This window comes from Leopardus geoffroyi, chromosome B3 (genome assembly GCF_018350155.1).
Source record: "Leopardus geoffroyi isolate Oge1 chromosome B3, O.geoffroyi_Oge1_pat1.0, whole genome shotgun sequence".
Classification (NCBI taxonomy): Eukaryota; Metazoa; Chordata; class Mammalia; order Carnivora; family Felidae; genus Leopardus; species Leopardus geoffroyi.
The window spans coordinates 87,800,502-87,822,542 of record NC_059337.1 but is presented as its reverse complement, the minus strand read 5'-3'; the positions used below and the strand labels follow the sequence as shown (position 1 = coordinate 87,822,542).

The window sequence follows — 22,041 nt, the reverse complement described above, 5'->3', positions numbered from 1 at the left end:
ACCTTTCCATCTTTAATCTTTATCTTCAAGTCAGGGTTGTGTTAGATTTTCCACAGCTCAGAGACAACATCTAATACTGGGTCAAGAGATCATGTAACTACTTAATGTTGCCAGCAGAAACCATCCAGATGGTATCACACCTGCCATTTGCTTAGGCAGTGGTTCTTAAAACTGTTTCTGTCTTTTCATTTCTTTCCTTTCTCAACCAACATAAAAAAATTGTCGGAGGAAGGTATGCAGTGTCCTTATGCCTATTTCTCTTCTGATTCATCCTTCTTCCCCAGATGGAAATTGCAAAAAAGTTTCTGTGATTGGGAAGGCATAGCATCTTGGGATGTCATACTCTTTCTTTTTGAAAAATTTGTTTTGCTTCTAACCAGAAGAAGGTAGAGGGTACAGGTATGGTGGAAAGAACATAAAACCAGGTAGCTTCACTGATTCCTGATGGTTTCACTGATAAAATAAGGGGGTTTGGATTATCTTATGAATATATGAATAAATATTTCATGAAGCCTTTGCCTGCTCCAACAGTTCATATTAAAAGCTAACTCTCTTTTAAAGGAAAGAGAAACATTGCTCTTTTCAATGAACTTTCTTGCTGTGACTCTGGAGACATCACCTTTTTTTTTTTTTTTTTTTTTTTTTTTAGCAGCCAAGGATGCTCTCAGCATAAAATGTTTACAACCTGACTCTAACCAAGACACATGAGTAGACAGAGCACTAGATTTTATGTTCCTTTTGTACCCTCAGTACCTGATATATAAAAAAATATAAAATATATATAAATTTCTGCTGAACAAATTTTTGCTGAAGGGAAGTCAGAAAATCTGTGTCCTATTGTTGGAATGAACTAACTGTGAAACTGCATCCAGGTCACTAGAGCTCCCTGGGCTCTATGGTGAGGAGGTAATTCCAGGTGACCCCTGAGATCTTTCCTAGCTTTAAAGTCTGTGAACCTGGATTCCAAAACAAATTGCTCTCTGAAAGCACTGTTTATACTTTTCAGAAACTTTCACGTTTTGAACACTTGTGTAACAGAAAACAGTTATGGTTAAGTATGAAAGTTTAAAGTGGTTGCAGTTGGAGCACCAATAATGGTTAATTAGACTAACCAACTCTCACCTGGAATCTCACAGGACATGAGGACTATGCCACTTACTTTGTTTCCTTTTTGAGTAGCTGAGCTGGTGCAGGGAAAGGAGTAAGAAAAGTAGGAAGAGGGGTAAACTGTAGTGGTGTCCAGCCTCGGGCAGCTGGAAAAACTAAGTGTGAAGGCAGAGCCTGGCCCAGGGTGGGACAAGAAGTCAGAGAAAAGAACAGGATACCTCTGATGGATTTGGCCAAAGACAAAGGCCCAGAGCCATGCATCACATGTGCCCATTGGCTGGTTACTTTTTCCTATGGGTCAGTGGCCACTAATTCTTAGCAGTCATGGCCTAGTTGTTTACGCTTTCTCTATTTGAGTCCCAGGTCTTTGGGAGAATTTTTCAGTTCTGTATGTTTCAATGTTTTCATCTTTAAATGGGTAATAATAATGGGGATTACATGACAATCCATGCAAAAATCTGTGTGCAATGCATGTTAGCCTATTAATATTAATAAACATCAATGCATTAGCTATTATTTTTATTACTGCTACCACCACTCATTCATTAGAAGAGATAGACCAGCTCACTGCCTAAAGGGGAAATAAGAGGTGTGCTAAGAAGATAAGTCCTGCTATGATCACTGAAAACCTCCTTATCTGTCTCTAAAAACAAAGCCCTCACCTCTTATGTGACTTTAATTCCATTTTTATAGTAACTCATTCTCTTGAGCAAAGCATTGCCCTCTTGCTGTGGTCCTCTCTTAAAGTGGAAATATTCACTGGGGACAGCATATTAGGTCCCTAAAATCTCACTATGGAACAATATCTAGAATTTCTGTTCTGTATGACAGGAGGGAGAGAGAGAGGGAGAGAAAGAGGGAACGAGAGAGAATGGGTCAGAATAATAAAGGGAAAAAGTGCTTGGTTCTAAAACGGCAAAGGGAACGTGGAGGTGAGTAGGAAGACTAAGAGGAAAACAGGAACCATGAAGGACAATTACCCCCTATTTCAGAGTTCTGTCCAGCAGAGTGTGCTCTACTCACCAATTGTGAAAATTTAGATACAGGATCAGTTGTGGTTCTGACAAGGATATCCTGGGAGCTGTAGGATTTTTATATCCAAAATTGAATCTTCATCTATAACATCACCATATTTTCAAAAAAAATTCTGCAAACTATGTTTTGGTGGTATCTCCAGTCTTCTATTTCTCGTTTATGTTTAACAGAGACACAATGGGGCTTGTTGGATCTAGTTCTAATAGTAAAACAGGCTATAAAAGATAAAAAAGATGGAGACTAAAACATCACCCGGGGAACTCTGAAAAAGATCATATGATTATAGGATCCTGCAGAATTAAGAGAACTCTTGAGAATGATTAGTTCTAGTCATAGGAATTATAGAAATATGGATACTGGCTAAGAAAGAAGCTATGTAGAATATCTAGGAAGATGAGATCAGAATGGAAATTCTTTATATGAGAAATTGTATTAAAATAAAATTTAAATTGATTAAAATCAAAGTCAGTACATTATGAAGCTACATACAACCATTAACAATTTAAAAGCTAGCTCTTGGTGTAGAGGATAGTCATTGATCTCCCTTTTTTTAGCATCACCTTCACACTCAAGAAAGCATATGTTTTTCCATTTGTTAAACTCTTCATGGCTCCCTCTTATACAGCTCTCGGTCCATTTCCTCCAGGAGACTTTTCTTCATACCACTGTACATGGGTATTCCTCTCACTTTTGATTCTCCTAAGCCCTTCCTGTTGGGGCCATTTCATGGATACTGACTTTTTATATCTATACCTGTCATTCTTGTGTATGACTTATCTCCTCATCAGTATTATAAAGTATTTGAGAGGAAGAATTACAAATACCTGTGTATCCCATACACTGTCTTTTTCTGTGATGTGGACAAAATAAATACTCAAGTAATATTTGTGGTTGAGTAATTTAGTTCTTGTAGGGAAGAAAATTTATGATTATGAACCCAATTTAAAAGAAATTTGTCTATTTGGAATTGGTGATTTGAAAGTAAGGAGTGTCACCATATTGACCAAACAATTGGTAGTGATTAATCAAAGTTCAAGTATATCAATGAAAAAAATTTCATTTTAAGGCAAAGTGAGTAAGGTAATATTAGAACCCATTGGTTTATGCATCATTATTATGCTTGCACTGTTTACTCCATTTTCTTTCAACTAAAAAATTCTATTGATGTCAATGGATTGGGATTTCCAAAATACAAAAAATTATAGACATGATTATTTATTTTTAAGGGACATTTTAATAAAAATTTATTTGTAAAAATTCTCAGAATCCTAAGCAAATGCTTTTAGACTTAAGATGTAGTTTATGACTCTTTCTCTTAAAACGTGACTTTATTCCACACAATCCAGGGGTGTTTTCTGATTATTGTTGGTTAGTGTCTAATATTCCCCTAGATGTCCTAGAATTGGAGAGTTGATTTTAAACAAGTGTCATAAGTACCAGGCAAGTTATTGCAGCCAAGGAAAGGTGCACCAAATTAGGGGAATTGAATTATGTGTGTAGTCTGGACCATTCTGCACAGACGGTGCCTGCCTGGGCCCTGATGTGGCTCTGTTTGCTCCATTTTGAAGTGAAACTTAGGGGAGCCTAAGACTATCTGAGGTCTTAAGTGAAGAAACTTTACCTAAGGGGGTGGGCTTAACATTCTGACGTGGAATAGAGGGGAGAACATGAGTCCCACCTACTCCCCAGCAGCACAGCTGGGCAAACAAATTTGGCTTTATACATATAATTGCCCCCATGGAGTGTGGCAACATGGACACTTTCCCCCCTGACCTCACCATTTTGCCTTTTCCTAAAGGACTTATGAAATATAGGATTCTCAGGTAGCAACAACTGCAAGAGTAAACATTGAGTGGAGGAGAAATACAGCATACATGAATTTATAGTGGTAAAGCTTTTCTCCTTTTCTATTTTGATGGAAATTTTGTATTGGACTTCTAGAACAAATTACCTGCTGATTTATATTTTAAAATTTATAAAACTTCATATCCCTTTGAAGCATTATTTTCCTGTGGTGATGACATCTCAATTGACTCCAACTCTAAATTCATTGTGACCTTCAATTAATTACAGTACTTCTCCTTACACCCATTTGTATTTAGTGTTCTTCCACTATGACAGCATCTATCGCAGTTTTTCAAAGCATCCAAATCAGAGTAGGGGAAGGAGTTCTATCTCCTACAGTTGCTCAGTGAGCCTCTAGCACTTATTCACCATGCCCCCAGCTGTACTGAGATATACTTGACATTTAATGTGTAAGTTTTAAGTGTGAAACATGATGATTTGGTACATGAATATATTGCAAAATGATAACCACAATAGAATTAGTTATTGTGGGATTTTTCCAATATCCAGGATATGGAAACAACCTAAATACCCATTGATGAATGAATGGATTAAAAAAGGTGTGAGGGGCGCCTGGGTGGCTCAGTCGGTTGAGTGTCCGACTTCGGCTCAGGTCATGATCTCACAGCTCTTGAGTTTGAGCCCTGCGTCGGGCTCTGTGCTGGCAGCTCGGAGCCTGGAGCCTGCTTCGGATTCTCCCTCTCTCTCTGCCCCTAACCCCTTGCATTCTGTCTCTGTCTCTCTCGAAAAATAAACATTAAAAAAAATTTTTTTTAAAGGTGTGATTATATATATATATATATATATATATATATATATATATATATATAATTGAGCCATAAGATTATATATATATATATATAATTGAGCCATAAGATTATATATATATATATATATATATATATATATATATATATATATAATTGAGCCATAAGAAAGAAGGAAATTCTGGGGCACTTGGGTGGCTCAGTTGGTTGAGCATCCAACTTCGGCTCAGGTTATGATCTCGTGTTTGTGATTTCGAGCCCCACATCTGGTTCACTGCTGTCAGTATGTCAGTACAGAGCCCATTTTGGATCCTCCGTCCCCCTCTCTCTGCTCCTCCACTGCGTGTGCTCTCCCAAAAATAAATATTAAAGAAAAAGGGAATTCTGCCATTTGTGATAATATGGATAGACCTCAAGAACACTATATTAAGTGAAATTAGCCAGATAGAGAAAGAAAAAAAAAAAAGCCAAACTCAGACCCCCAACACTTCTTTAGCCTCCTGGATGTACAATTTATTGCCAAGCCTCTTTACCTTCCCTACCTGTCTCCCAGGGTAGACACCAACACATTCTCCAGCATGCTTTGTTTCCACCTCCTAAAGAAAGCAGAACAACGTCCTTTCTAAATTTTCCAAATAACTGATACTACGTATCTCATGCTTAGTATCTTTCTATTTGTTGACATTCATATTTTCTTTAAATAATTTGAAAAAATGTAATTGAAACAAGTAGGCTAAGTTTGGAACTCTGTATAATGTTTAACTTTTTAAAGAATTCTTATTTATTTATCTATTTGTATATTTATATGTATACTGATACATAAGAGACAAAAAATCATTACAAATCAGGTAATACATAGGAAAGTGGGGTAGTATGTAAGTCCGAAGTATATTAATAAGATATTGTTGGCCCCCCATGAATATAAATATTACTTTCTGTAGAAATTTGCCTATTTGATACATTTAAAACACCAGGTTGATTACAAGAACCATCTAAAATATGACACAAATTAGTCTAAAACATGATATAGTATTTTAATAAACATTTATTAAATATCATGTGCTGAGTACTGTGTTAGGAACTATGTATATTTTATTTATTTATTTATTTATTTATTTATTTATTTATTTATTTATTTAATTTTTTTATTATATGAAATTTATTGTCAAATTAGTTTCCATACAACACCCAGTGCTCATCCCAAAAGATGTCCACTTCAATGCCCATCACCTACCCTCTCCTCCCTCCCACCCCCCATCAACCCTCAGTTTGTTCTCAGTTTTTAAGAGTCTCTTATGCTTTGGGTCTCTCTCCCACTCTAACCTCTTTTTTTTTCTTTTTTTTCCTTCCCCTCCCCCATGGGTTTCTGTTAAGTTTCTCAGCATCCACAAAAGAGTGAAAACATACGGTATCTGTCTTTCTCTGTATGGCTTATTTCACTTAGCATAACACTTTCCAGTTCTATCCATGTTGCTACAAAGGGCCATATTTCATTCTTTCTCGTTGCCACATAGTACTCCATTGTATATATAAACCACAATTTCTTTATCCATTCATCAGTTGATGGACATTTAGGCTTTTTCCACAATTTGGCTGTTGTTGAGAGTGCTGCTATAAACATTGGGGTACAAGTGCCCCTCTGCATCAGTACTCCTGTATCCCTTGGGTAAATTCCTAGCAGTGCTACTTCTGGGTCATAGGGTAGGTCTATTTTTAATTTTTTGAGGAACTCCACACTGTTTTCCAGAGTGGCTGCATCAGTTTGCATTCCCACCAACAGTGCAAGAGGGTTCCCGTTTCTCCACATCCTCGCCAGCATCTATAGTCTCCTGATTTGTTCATTTTGGCCACTCTGACTGGCGTGAGGTGATATCTGAGTGTGGTTTTGATTTGTATTTCCTTGATGAGGAGCGACGTTGACCATCTTTTCATGTGCCTGTTGGCCATCCGGATGTCTTCTTTAGAGAAATGTCTATTCATGTTTTCTGCCCATTTCTTCACTGGATTATTTGTTTTCCGGGTGTGGAGTTTGGTGAGCTCTTTATAGATTTTGGATACTAGCCCTTTGTCCGATATGTCATTTGCAAATATCTTTTCCCATTCCGTTGGTTGCCTTTTAGTTTTGTTGATTGTTTCCTTTGCTGTGCAGAAGCTTTTTATCTTCATGAGTTGCCAATAGTTCACTTTTGCTTTTAATGCCCTTGCCTTTGGGGATGTGTCAAGTAAGAAATTGCTGCAGCTGAGGTCAGAGAGGTCTTTTCCTGCTTTCTCCTCTAAGGTTTTGATGGTTTCCTGTCTCACATTCAGGTCCTTTATCCATTTTGAGTTTATTTTTGTGAATGGTGTGAGAAAGTGGTCTAGTTTCAACCTTCTGCATGTTGCTGTCCAGTTCTCCCAGCAACATTTGTTAAAGAGACTTTTTTCCATTGGATATTTTTTTCTGCTTTGTCAACGATTAGTTGGCCATACTTTTGTGGGTCTAGTTCTGGGGTTTCTATTCTCTTCCATTGGTCTATGTGTCTTTTTTGTGCCAATACCATGCTGTCTTGATGATGACAGCTTTGTAGTAGAGGCTAAAGTCTGGGAGTGTGATGCCTCCTGCTTTGGTCTTCTTCAAAATTACTTTGGCTATTTTGGGCCTTTTGTGGTTCCATATGAATTTTAGGATTGCTTGTCTAGCTTTGAGAAGAATACTGGTGCAATTTTGATTGGGATTGCAATGAATGTGTAGGTAGGATTGACATTTTGACAATATTTATTCTCCCAACATATGAACATGGAATATTTTTCCATTTCTTTATATCTTCTTCAATTTCCTTCATAAGCTTTCTATAGTTTTCAGCATACAGATCTTTTACATCTTTGGTTAGATTTATTCCTAGGTATTTTATGCTTCTTGGTGCACTTGTGAATGGGATCAGTTTATTTGTCTTTCTGTTGCTTCATTATTAGTGTATAAGAATGCAACTGATTTTTGTACATTGATTTTGTATCCTGCGACTTAGCTGAATTCATGTATCAGTTCCAGCAGACTTTTGGTGGAGTCTATCGAATTTTCCACGTATTATATCATGTCATCTGCAAAAAGTGAAAGCCTGACTTCATCTTTGCCAATTTTGATGCCTTTGATTTCCTTTTGTTGTCTAACTGCTGATGCTAGCACTTCCAACACTATGTTAAACAACAGCAGTGAGAGTGGACATCCCTGTCGTGTTCCTGATCTCAGGGGGAAAGCTCTCAGTTTTTCACCATTGAGGTTGATATTAGCTGTGGGCTTTTCGTAAATGACTTTTATGATGTTTAAGTATGTTTCTTCTACCCCGACGTTCTCGAGGGTTTTTATTAAGAAAGGATGCTGAATTTTGTCAAATGCTTTTTCTGCATCGAATGACAGGATCATAGGTTCTTATCTTTTCTTTTATTAATGTGATGTATCACATTGATTGATTTGCGAATGTTGAACCAGCCCTGCATCCCAGGAATGAATCCCACTTGATCATGGTGAATAATTCTTTTTAAAAGCTGTTGAATTCGATTTGCTAGTTAATCTTATTGAGAATTTTTGCATCCATATTCATCAAGGATATTGGCCTGTAGTTCTCCTTTTTTACTGGGTCTCTGTCTGGTTTAGGAATCAAAGTAATGCTAGCTTCATAGAATGAATCTGGAAGTTTTCCTTTCCTTTCTAATTTTTGGAATATCTTGAGAAGGATAGGTTTTATCTTTAAATGTCTGGTAGAATTCCCCAGGGAAGCCATCTGGTCCTGGACTCTTATTTGTTGGGAGATTTCTGATAACTGATTCAATTTCTTTGCTGGTTATGGGTGTGTTCAAGATTTCTATTTCCTCCTGTTTGAGTTTTGGAAGTGTGTGGGTGTTTAGGAATTTGTCCATTTCTTCCAGGTTGTCCAGTTTGTTGGCAAATAATTTTTCATAGTATTCCCTGATAATTGCTTGTATTTCTGAGGGATTGGTTGTAATAATTCCATTTTCATTCATGATTTTATCTATTTGGGTCCTCTTCCTTTTCTTTTTGGGAAGCATGGCGAGAGGTTTATCCATTTTGTTCATTTTTTCAAAGAACCAACTCTTGGTTTCATTGATCTGCTCTACAGTTTTTCTGGATTCTATATTGTTTATTTCTGCTCTGATCTTTATTATTTCTCTTCTTCTGCTGGGTTTGGGGTGTCTTTGCTGTTCTGCTTCTATTTCCTTTAGGTGTGCTGTTAGATTTTGTATTTGGGATTTTTCTTGTTTCTTGAGATAGTCCTGGATTGCAATGTATTTTCCTCTCAGGACTGCCTTCACTGCATCCCAGAGCATTTGGATTGTTGTATTTTCATTTTCATTTGTTTCCATATATTTTTTATTTCTTCTCTAATTGCCTGGTTGACCCATTCATTCTTTAGTAGGGTGTTCTTTAACCTCATGCTTTTGGAGGTTTTTCAGACTTTTTCCTGTGGTTGATTTCAAGCTTCATAGTATTGTGGTCTGAAAGTATGCATGGTATGATCTCAATTCTTGTATACTTATGAAGGGCTGTTTTGTGACCCAGTATATGATCTATCTTGGAGAATGTTCCATGTGCACTCGAGAAGAAAGTATATTCTGTTGCTTTGGGATGCAGAGTTCTAAATATATCTGTCAAGTCCATCTGATCCAATGTATCATTCGGGGCCCTTGTTTCTTTATTGACCATGTGTCTAGATGATCTATCCATTGTTGTGAGTGGGGTGTTAAAGTTCCCTGCAATTACTACACTCTTATCAATAAGGTTGCTTATGTTTGTGATTAATTGTTTTTATATATTTGGGGGCTCCCGTATTTGGTGCATAGACATTTATAATTGTTAGTTCTTCTTGATGGATAGACCCTGTAATTATTATATAATGCCCTTCTTCATCTCTTGTTACAGCCTTTACCTTAAAGTCTAGTTTGTCTGATATAAGTATTGCTACTCCAGCTCTCTTTTGACTTCCAGTGGCATGATAACTAGTTCTCCATCCCTTCACTCTCAATCTGAAGGTGTCCTCAGGTCTAAAATGAGTCTCTTGTAGACAGCAAATAGATGGGTCTTGTTTTTTTATCCATTCTGATACCCTATGTCTTTTGGTTGGCACATTTAGTCCATTTACATTCAGTGTTATTATAGAAAGATATGGATTTAGAGTCCTTGTGATGTCTGTAGGTTTCATGCTTGTAGCAATGCCTCTGGTACTTTGTCTCACAGGATCCCCCTTAGGATCTCTTGTAGGGCTGGTTTAGTGGTGACAAATTCCTTCAGTTTTTGTTTGTTTGGGAAGACCTTTATGTCTCCTATTCTAATTAACAGACTTGCTGGATAAAGGATTCTCAGCTGCATATTTTTTCTGTTCATCACATTGAAGATTGCTTGTCATTCCTTTCTGGCCTGCCAAGTTTCAGTAGAGAGATTGGACACGAGGCTTATAGGTCTCCCTCTATATGTTAGAGCACGTTTATCCCTAGCTGGTTTCAGAATTTTCTCTTTATCCTTGTATTTTGCCAGTTTCACTATGATATGTCATGCAGAAGATCGATTCAAGTTATGTCTGAAGGGAGTTCTCTGTGCCTTTTGGATTTTAATGCCTTTTTCCTTCCCTTTTTCAGGGCAGTTCTCAGCTATTATTTCTTCAAGTACACCTTCAGCACCTTTCCCTCTCTCTTCCTCCTCTTGAATACCAATTATGTGTAGATTATTTCTCTTTAGTGCATCACTTAGTTTTGTAATTTCCCCCTAATACTCCTGGATTTTTTTATGTCTCTTTTTCTCAGCTTCTTCTTTTTCCATAATTTTATCTTCTAGTTCACCTATCCTCTCCTCTGCCTCTTCAATCAGAGCTGTGGTCGTCTCCATTTTATTTTACAGCTCATTAATAGCATCTTTTAGCTCCTCCTGGCTGTACCTTAGTCCCTTGATCCCTGTAGCATTAGATTCTCTGCTGTCCTTTATACTGTTTTCAAGCCCAGCGATTAATTTTATAACTGTTATCTAAATTCACTTTCTGTTATATTGTTTAAATCATTTTTGGTCAGTTCATTAGCTGTCGTTATTTCCTGGAGGTTTTTTTGAGGGGAATTCTTCCATTTTGTTATTTTGGATAGTCCCTGGAGTGGTGCGGAACTGAGGGGCACTTCCCCTGTGTACTTCCCCTGTGCTGTCTTGAATAACTTGTGTTGGTGGGCAGGGCCGCAGTCAGACATGGAACTGTGTATATTTAAAGAATAATCATACATGGTGTCTGCTCTTAAGACCTCACATTCCAACCAGGACATCAGTAGGACAGATTTAACCATTTTAGGGTAACAAAGTAGGAGTTATAAAGAGACTCCTCCTTATAAATCTCTGGGATTCTTTATGTTGAGATCCCTCTTTTTGAAAAGCAAACTGAATGCACCACAGTATATGTATCCATTCACCTACTGAAGGGCATCTTGGCTGCTTCCAAGTTTTGGCAATTATGAATAAAGCTGCTATAAACATCTGTGTACAGATTTTTATGTGTACATAAGTTTTCAACTTTTTTTGATAACTACCAAGGAATGTGAATGCTAGACTGTATAGTACAGTTTGTTTAGTTTTGTAAGAAATAGCCTGCCTGCCAAAGTGTCTGTGTAGTTTTGCATTCCCATCAGCAATGAATGAGAGTTCCTGTTGTATCACATTCTCTCCAGTATTTTCTGCTGTCAGTGCTTTGGATTTTGGGAGGAAAAGATGGGGGAAAGAGGGAAAATTTAATGTCAAAATCAAGAGGATTTACTGATAGATTAGATGTGAGGTGTGAGGAGTCAGGGATAACTGCAAGATATATATTTTTTCCCCTGAGATAGGATAGAATAATTGTATGTACTGAAATGGAAAACTGTTGGAAACAGGTGGTCTTGGAAGAAGGCCAAGAGTTTGCTTTTGGATGTGTTAAATTTGAGATCCTGGGTATATATCTAATGAATATGTTGAGGCACAGGGTAGGCCATGTTGATGTGGTGTTCAGGGAAGAGATTTGGGAAAGAGCTATAAATTTGGGAGTCATTGTTCTTGTGGACAGTATTTGACGCCATAAAACTAGATGATATCACCAATAGAGTTTGTGTAGATAGAAACAAGATGCTTAAGAAGCCTAGGACATCCCATTGGACAGTAGTTGTGAAGATTTGCAAGAAATAGCAAAGGAGATTTTGAGGAAGTGGCTATGGATATAGGGGGAAAGCTAGGAATGTGCCGATTCTAGAACTAAGTGAAGAAAATGTTTCTCAGAGAAGGGAGTAATCAACAATGTCAAACTCTTATGATAATTCAGGTAAGATGAGAACTGAGAATGGCTGGTTGGACTTAGCAACATGGGGGTCATGGCTGAAAAGATGGTGGGGATAAAAGTATGATTTGGAATGAGTTCAAGAGAGATTGGGAGGAGATGAATTGGAAACAGCAAGTATACACAACTCCTTTTAGGTATTTTCTGAAAAGAGTAGAAGAGCAATGAAATGGTAGCTTGAGGAGAAAGTGATATGAGAGATGGAGATGGGGAGAGTGTCTATTTTAGATAAAGAAATAATGGTGGTTGTCTACATATGGATATGAAAAAGTAGAGAGGAAAGAATTGATAGTGCAGGGGAAGGAGGAAAGAATTCCTAGAGAAATGTCCTTGAGTAGGTAAGAGGGGATGGGATTGAGTATACAAGTGAAAGATCAGCTTTTTTTTTTTTTTGTTTTTTTAATTTTTTTTTTTCAACGTTTATTTATTTTTGGGACAGAGAGAGACAGAGCATGAACGGGGGAGGGGCAGAGAGAGAGGGAGACACAGAATCGGAAACAGGCTCCAGGCTCTGAGCCATCAGCCCAGAGCCTGACGCGGGGCTCGAACTCACGGACCGCGAGATGTGACCTGGCTGAAGTCGGACGCTTAACCGACTGCGCCACCCAGGCGCCCCGAAAGATCAGCTTTGATCCAAGTAGGCACAGTTCATTTATAAAGGCACCAGAAGGAAAGGCAGGGCTAGAAGCAATGGTTGAGTAGACATGTTAGAATTTTGTAGAAGTTCTCTTCTGACCACTTCTATTTTCTCAACAAGAGCCAAGGTTATCTAATCTTATTATCTGATGAGAGCGAGGAAGGGAGTGGTGTTAGAGATTTGAGAAGTAGGAGACGGTATATATTAGTCTAGAAGGGTTGGGGAGTGACTATTCTGGGGAAATGCAGTAGGGTTCCTGGGTCAAACTATGAACTCACTTGAGGTTATTAATTATGAATTTAAAAAGAGACCAGTCAGCATTTGGAACATTCAATGCAGTTTATCTTCATACACATGTAGTTATTTATTTAGGTGCAGATGCATTGCAGATGGAAAGTTAGATCTAAGCAGGATTGGGGTTTGCCAAATAGGTACAACAAAATGACAGAAGACCAGGAGAGCTGAGAGTATATATACCAGAGTGATTATAATGTTGAACGTTGGAATAGAACTTGGATATAGGGGTGCTTGGGTGGCTCAGTCAGTTAAGCATCTGACTCTTGGTTTTAGCTCAGTTCATGATCTCACTGTTGCATGAGTTTGAGCCCTGCATCAGGTTCCTCACTGACAGTGGGAGCCTTCTTGGAATTATCTCTCACCCTCTCTCTCTAACCACCCCCCTCTCAAAATAAATGTATAAACTTAAAAAACAAGTTGTATATATTGGGAAGTGAGGATATGAAGGGAATAAGGGACAGAAAAAGGTGGAAGACCAATGAATGGATTCTAGGTCCTGCCGGAGTTGTCATTAATAAGCTGCTATTAAATGACTAGTCTGGCTAGCTAGCTACTCTATGGATACTGGCACAAAAATAAACACCACAGCTTGTAGAATTGTAAGTTGGCCTGACTGGTGAGATAATATAATATGTATGAGGTGAAAGGGTAGTACAGAGAAAAGAATACCAAAGTCAGGCTCTAAGGGTAAGGTTTTCAAATAAAAGACTGGTTGATCTCAACAACCTCAACAATATCAGGTTCTGCTTGCAGACCCATAGTAATCAGGATAAATGTCCTTCATCTCATTAGAGCTAATCTGTTGGAGAGCTAAACCCACAAATACCTATATAGTGTTACTGAACACAAGGCATTTTGCTAGGCTCTGTGATGAATATGAAGCTATAAGGAATTCCAAGTCCCTACCCAAGGAATTTTCAATCTAAGTTATTGTGGAATGGATCTTTTTCCCTTCCCCCCTTCCTTCCCCGTTTTTTGTCCCTGAAGCCATCTGGTGGAAGTGTTCAGGAGAAAAAAAGTCTAGAAATGTCAAAGCAAACTTCTGAGAAATTCATTGATTCTAAGCACTACTTACTAAGTGCTTTACTACATACCAGCAATTTTGCCAGGCTTTGATATCCAGAAAGGGGACATACCTGTGAAGCTGACATTATTAAATGAGATGGTAAGAGAGGAGTAGTAGGTAAATCTGACTGGTAACATCAAGGAAGGTCTCAAAGTGGAGGTGGCTTGAGTTGAATCATTAAAGCTGACTAGAGTTTGTGCTTATGCATAAATAGGAGAACTAGTCCATTCTGCTATTTTCTGTTGTTTTGACTGAGAAAAACCCCCTCTTTCTGTTAAAATCATCCTCACACTCTGCCCTTTTTCATTCCTTCTTCTCATCTTCCTAAAGACCTGTTGATGGCTTGAGTTCTTCCATATGCAAGTTTCTACCTCCAAAAAAACCATAGTTTTAAATAACATTTATTTAACTGTTATTAAAGTAATATTATTTATATGGTTTATGTTAGCTCTCATTCTGTTTTTCTTTTTTATTAGCAGCATGTGAACTTCATACCTGTTCATCACATGGTTTTGCTTTGTTTTGTTTTGTTTTGGTGTTATCCTATGTGAGAGCAAACTAACAAAATAGTATCTTAAAGCTGCTACAGCTCTTGGACGTTGTTTTACATATGAACAAATAGTTTTGGAAGAGTGAAGTCATTTATAACCTTACTTCCTGACTTTTACAGGTAAATTAAAGTTTATGTCACACACTTTAGTTTTGAATTGTCCTGAAATTAGTCACTATCAGAACAGTCTTTTTTTTTTTTTTTTTAATTGATGTAATATTCCCCTGTATACTTTTAGGGCATGAAAAATCTTAAGATATTTCACAATGGGAGATTAGCTATGACCAATATCATGTCTCCCAAATCTACTTTTGATTCCATAGACACTAGTTCACTCCTTTCTTGGTGGAGGAAGCATTTCTGTCCATGCCAACCCATTTTGCTGCTGTTCTCACACTTCCATTTTATTCTCCTGTGGATATGGGTGGAGTTGATGTTGAAGTTTACCTTTTTTTTTTCTTTTTCCAAATGTGAACCAGGTGTGGATAAGGTCTCAACTCAAATGTTCTTTGAAGGAGAAAATACATTTTCCCTGCCAGAAGATGTTATTAAGAGATTAAATAAATCCAAAAAGTGTATTTCATTTAATAAAAAATGTATTTAGTTTATAAAAGAAATGTATGCATTTATATTATGCACTATAGAAAATAGATGGCACCAGTAGCTCTGGCAGGATATTTGATCATTCTTCTTTGACTACATAAAACTCCGTAAATGAGTGACAAGCAGCTGGTGTCTCATTATCTCCAACACAGAGTTTTGAATGCAGTCTGCAAGCCTTTGAATAGTCTGTTTTTGTATCTAAGTGAAAAACTTTTGAGCTCAGCCTTTTTCCTCTTCTTTTTTGCATAGACATATTACTGGGCTGTATTAACATTGAAAATCCAATTGATTCTTATCTGTATACTTATAAAAATTCTCACTTTTGGAATAAGGACATGTATTTCACACTGTGGATTTAAAGTCACAGTAAATAATATATGAGTAAGAATTTGAAAAATGGAGACAATAGTGAATATGTGTATAAGAGACATAGGCAAATTAATTATTGCAGAAGTTTTTCTGATGGGTATTTTATGGGTTTTTGGGTATTAGGGATTAGGCCCATTAAGTATGGGGTCCATGCCTTACTCAATACCTGATTTCTTATTCTTCCACACATACCTTTGTATAGACAGCATCTAGAACCATGCCCATTTTGAAGGAATTTCATTAAATTTGTTGAATGAAAATAATATTAGTTAAATTCACATTACTTTTGAACTTTTATTGTATTAGATTCTTATGGTTAATCTTCTCATGCATCATGAAACATGCTTATACTTAAATTTATGATGACTACACAGCTTAAAATTTAAGTTCATTCTGTTTTTGATATAATGTAGTCTTTTAATAACAGTGTCAATTATACGCATTTCCAAATATAGCTTAGATTTCATAATTCTGTAAGACTTTACATATAAATAAATATGCAAATAATTCCTGACATGCTCCAGTACTAATGGAGGAGCTGAATACTAAAGATTTACAATGATATTCACATAAATAGCATCAGTTCTATCCCATGCTGTATTAGTCATTTGGGGCTGCCATAATAAAATACTATAGACTGGGTGGCTTAAACAACAGGAACATATTTCTCACAGTTTTGGAGGCTGAGAAGTCCAAGATCAAGGAGCTGGACAATTCACTTCTTCCTGTTGAGGGCTCTTCCTGGCTTTTAGGCAGCTGCCTCCTTTTGTGTCTTCACAAGACCTTTTCTTGATGAATACTCTCTTTCTTTTGAGAGAGAGAGAGAGAGAGAGAGAGAGAGAGAATGAATGAGTGTGAGCTCTTTGGTGTTTCTTCCTATAAGAGTACTAATCTCATCATGAGTTCCCATCCTTATAGCCTTTTCCAATCCTAATTACTTTCCAGAGATACCATCTCCAAATACCATCACAACTGGGGGCTGGGGCTTCCACATATAAACTTGGAGGGGGGGAGCACAAACATTTAGTCTGTAACACATGCAGAACACATTTCTGGCTCGTTACTGCTTATATTTAGCCACTATCCCCACTCCTTCAAGTCAGCTTCTTTTTTGATGTTTATTATTGTTATTGTTATTGTTATTTTATTTTATTTTATTTTATTTTATTTTATTTTATTTTATTTTACTTTATTTTAGAGAGAGCAAAAGTATGGGAGAGGGGCAGAGGGAGTGAGAGAGAGAGAATATCTTAAGCAGGCTCCATGGTCAGTATGGTGGGGAGATGCTCGATGGGGGACTCGATCCCACAACCTTGGGATCATGACCTGAGTGGAAATCAAGAGTTGGATGCTCGACTGAGCCACCCAGGCACCCCTATTATTTTTCTAAATTTTATTTCCAGTATAGTTAACATACAGTGATATATTAGTTATAATACAGTTGTTCAAAAATTCCATACATCACTCAGTGCTCATCACAAGTGCACTCCTTCATCCCCACCACTTATTTTGCCCATCCTCCAACGACCTCCCCTCTGGTAATGACCAGTTTGTTATCTACAGTTAAGAGTCTGTTTCCTGACTTGTCTTTCTCTCTTTTTTTATTTTGCTCATTTGTTTCTTAAATTCCACATGAGTGAAATAATATAGTATTTGTCTTTCTCTGAGTGACTTATTTTGCCTAGCTCTATTTCTCTAGCTTCATCCATGTCATTGCAAATGGCAAGATTTCATTCTTTTTTGTGGATGAGTAATATTCCATTTTGTGTGTGTGTGTGTGTGTGTGTGTGTGTGTGTGTGTATATATGTATATGTATATATATATATCACCTCTTCTTTATCCATTCATCTATTGATGGACATTTGAGCTGTTTCTGTAATTTGGTTATTATAAATAATGTTTTTATAAACTTAGGGGTGCATGTATCCATTTGAATTAGTAGTTTTGTATTCTTTGGGTAAATACCCAGTAGTGTGATTACTGGAATGTAGGGTAGTTCAAATTTTAGCTTCTTGAGGAAACTCCATACTGTTTTCCAGAGTGGCTACACCAGTTTGCATTCTGACCAACAGTGCATGAGTGTTCCTTTCTCTCTACATCCTTGACAACACTTGTTTCTTATGCTTTTGACTGTAGCCATTCAGAAGGTGTGAGGTGCTATCTCATTGTGGTTTTGATTTGCATTTCCCCATTATAAGTGATGAGCATCTTTTCATGTGTCTGTTGACAATCTGGATTTCTTTTGTGGAGAATTGTCTGTTCATATATTTTGCCCATTTTTTAAATTGGATTATTTGGTTTTTTCTGTTGAGCTGTATAAGTCGTTTATATATTTTGGATACTAACCCTTTATTAGATAAGTTATTTACAAATATTTTCTCTCATTCAGTAGGTTGCCTTTTTTAGTTATTTTTGTTATTATTTATTTGTTTATTTGTTATTTAGTTATTTAGTTATTATTGTTTCCTTTTCTGGGCAGAAGCCTTTTATTTTGATGTAGTCCCAATAGTTTATTTTTGCTCTTATTTCCCTTTCCTCAGGAGACATACATAGAAAGATGTTGGTATGGCTGATGTGAGAGGCATTTCTGCTTGTGTTCTCTTCTAGGATATTGATGGTTTCAGGTTTCATGTTGAGGTCTTTAATTAATTTTGAGTTTATTTTTGTGTATGGTGTAAGAAAGTGGTTCAGTTCATTGTTTTGCATGTAGCTGTTCAGTTTTCCCAATACCATTTGTTGAAGAGACTGTCTTTTTCCCATTAGATATTCTTTCCTACTTTGTTGAAGATTAATTGAGCATATAATTGTGGGTTTATTTCTGCGTTTTCTATTCTGTTCCATTGATCTATGTGTCTATTTTTATGCCATTACCATACTGTTTTGATTACTACAGCTTTGTAATGTAACTTGAAGTCCAGATTTTATATGCCTCCAGCATTGCTTTTCTTTTTCAAGAATGTTTTGGCTATTCTGGGTATTTTGTGGGTCCATATAAAATTTATGGTTGTTTGTTTTAGTTCTGTGAAAAATATTGTTGGTATTTTGATAGGGGTTGCATTAAATGTGTAGATTGCTTTGGGTAGTATTGATATTTTAACAATATTTTTTCTTCCAATCCATGAGCATGGAATGTTTTTACATTTCTTTGTGCCATCTTGTTTCAAGTTAGCTTCTTTTGATTGGAATTCCTGCTGATCCAAAAGATGAGCTAAGAAAAACAAATAATTGGTGAGTGAGAAGAACAAAATAAGCACAGTGGTGGAATGAATGAAGTAAGACCAGTTAGGAGTAGAACCAATGAAGCAGTCAGAATGTTATTATTTTCACCACCGAAAAAAAATTGAAAGTAAAAGCCGAAAGCATATAAGGCTTAGTCAGACAAAGAATGACAATTGGTGTACTGAAGTGATATTGAGATGCCTGCCAGGGGACTTCTGGAGCAGGCTGTCTACCTGTCCACCGAGGTAGATGCCAGTCCTGGGGTTGGTGGTTGTGGGTACCCATGGCACTTCTCTGGGAATATGTCAGAGATGTGTGGGGTGTGGGTGCTAGGAGGCGTCTGCTCATAAAGGATCCCCAATGTGTGTCTCTGTGTGGTTGTTCACTGATTATGGTACTCACGATACCCAGTAGCTGCCTTGTTTAAATAGTTCAGGCAGATGAAGCCTAGAAAGCTTCTTCTTAAAGCCCTCAGGTCACTCTGTCTGGAGAATGAAAACAGCTCATTAGCTCAAATATTTAACCCTGGATCTGAAGTGATGACATGGACATTGAAATCCTGAAGTGTGGCTTCAGGGATGTAAAGCCTCATTCAGTGGGGGGAAATAGTAATATGACAATAGAGTTAGTGCAGCAGTGTTCCCACTAGATAAAACCTCTTTGTCACTCCTGATAGACCCTCTAGATGTCATAAGACACTAGAATACCATTTCTAGGGCAAATGTCAAACAAGATTTAAGTTTTCTTTCCTAAAAGTATTTGCACAAGTTATGGTACCAGGGAAGGCCAACCATAGGACAAGGATCAAAGAATGAAGTTAGTGAGTCCTACCCTTGGGGTTCTTCCTGGAGCTAGTCTTTTTCCATTTGATCGCTCTGTTTCTGGAACTCAAAGCCTTCGGTGGTAGTTAGAAAAAGCTACTGATGATTTAGTTGCTATGCTATTATCCATACTAATAATACCTCTGTTAATGGGTGATTCTTTAGGTCAGGAATCATGTATTTTTCACCAGTGTCTCTTAAGCATTTAACATTTTAATTAATGGAATAATTATGAGTGAACCAGATTTTTCTGAAAGTAGAGGCAAGATGAGTATTAAGAAGAAAAGCTTCTTCCTGACACTTGAGATGAATGAAGAAAACCCATCCTTTCAAAACTGGGATCAGTGACATGCTATGTTCACACCAAAGTTTCAATGAGAAGTTGCTTGCCCCTAGCTCATTTCCCTCCAGTTTCCTGGGATGGAATAATTATAATAACAATAACAAGATATCATACGTTGCATGCTTATTAGAATTTAAGAACTGTGATATGCACTTTAAATTCCACTAAAGATGAGGTGCCTGGGTGGCTTAGTCAGTTAAGCCTCTGACTTTTGATTTCGGCTCAGGTCATGATCCCATGGTTGTGGGATGGAGCCCCGTGTTGGACTCTGCACGGTGCATGGAGTCTGCTTAAGATTCTCTCTCTCCCTCTGCACACACACACACACACACACACACACTCTCTCTCTCAAAACAAAATTTAAAATAAAAAAATAAATTACATTAAAGATAATAGCAGCAGCTAATATTTATTGAGCAATTGTTATATACCAGGTATTAAGTGCTTTATATAATAACATCTCATAATTACTTAAACTATGTTAGTCCCACATTGAAGATGAGGAAACTAAGACACAGAGGGGAGGGTATGGACGTAGCCGCTAATAGGTGTGAAGTCAGGTATTAACCTTAGGCCTCATGGCTCTCTCTTAATTCTTCTGCAGTGCTGTTTCCTATGTGCTATGCTACTTCCAAGGCTGCCACTGGCCCTTTTGTGCAAATGAGAAAGAAGTTTGTCTTTCTCAATAATAAGAAATATTACAAACATAAAACCAGTTTTTTTTTTTTTAATTTTTTTTTTTCAACGTTTATTTATTTTTGGGACAGAGAGAGACAGAGCATGAACGGGGGAGGGTCAGAGAGAGAGGGAGACACAGAATTGGAAACAGGCTCCAGGCTCTGAGCCATCAGCCCAGAGCCTGATGCGGGGCTCGAACTCCCAGACCACGAGATCGTGACCTGGCTGAAGTCGGACGCTTAACCGACTGCGCCACCCAGGCGCCCCATAAAACCAGTTTTTAGGACTTACGCAAATTGAATTATCAAACATAAAATAATGTTTTGAATTTTTTTTTTAATTTTTTTTTTTAACATTTATTTATTTTTGAGACAGAGAGAGACAGAGCATGAACGGGGGAGGGGCAGAGAGAGAGGGAGACACAGAATCGGAAGCAGGCTCCAGGCTCTGAGCCATCAGCCCAGAGCCTGACGCGGGGCTCGAACTCACTGACCGCGAGATCGTGACCTGAGCCGAAGTCGGACGCTCAACCGACTGAGCCACCCAGGTGCCCCTAGATGTTTTGAATTTTTAATAAAACTTTGGAAAAATAGCCACTGGGATATAAAATTATTTTCAAAATATACATCTTGCTTTCATTGAAATCAAATTATTTATGACAGAATGCTTACTTTCTCCAATATCTCCTTTCCTATAGAAAGGGTTCCTAGACTTGTGTGACATCTCTTTTGTGACATTATAGGCCATAATGAGTTTATAGCTTTTGAGTATAAGATATTTTCTCCACTGGTGACTAATATTGGAAAAGTTAAATATGTCCTAAAGTATTTGTATATGTGTCTTGCAGAAAGTATATTATTTTATACACACATTTGATTTTTGAGATTTTATTCTTCTATGCATAATAACTTTTAATGAACAGTGTGATTATGCTGTTGTAAAACTTTAAAAATATTATGGTAAGAACATTTAACGTGAGATGTACCTTCTTAACAGATTTTTACGTGTACAGCAGAGTAATGTTAACAATAGGCATAAAGGTTGTACAGCAGATCTCTAGAACTTAATCATCTTGCATAACTGAAGCTTTATACCTGTTGAATAAAAACTTCCTACTCCCCCCATCCCCGGCCCTTGGCAACCATTCTGTGTTCTGTTTATAGATGTGTGACTATTTTAGAATCCTCATATAAGTGGAATCATGCAGTATTTGTCCTTCTATGACTGGCTTATTTCACTTAGCATAATGTTCTCAAATGGCAATGATTTTCTTTTTCTTTCTTTTTTTTGGCTGAATAATATTCCACTGTATGCATATACCACATTTTCTTTATCTGTTCATCCATCAGTAGGCATTTAAGTTGTTTTCACA

The 22,041-nt window shown here is 37.2% G+C and overlaps 1 pseudogene; it reads right to left on the bottom strand.

Moving 5' to 3' along the window:
* Positions 1-21,416, bottom strand: part of LOC123583713 — a 39,698-nt pseudogene extending 18,282 nt beyond the window's left edge.
* Positions 21,417-22,041: the final 625 nt, after the last annotated feature.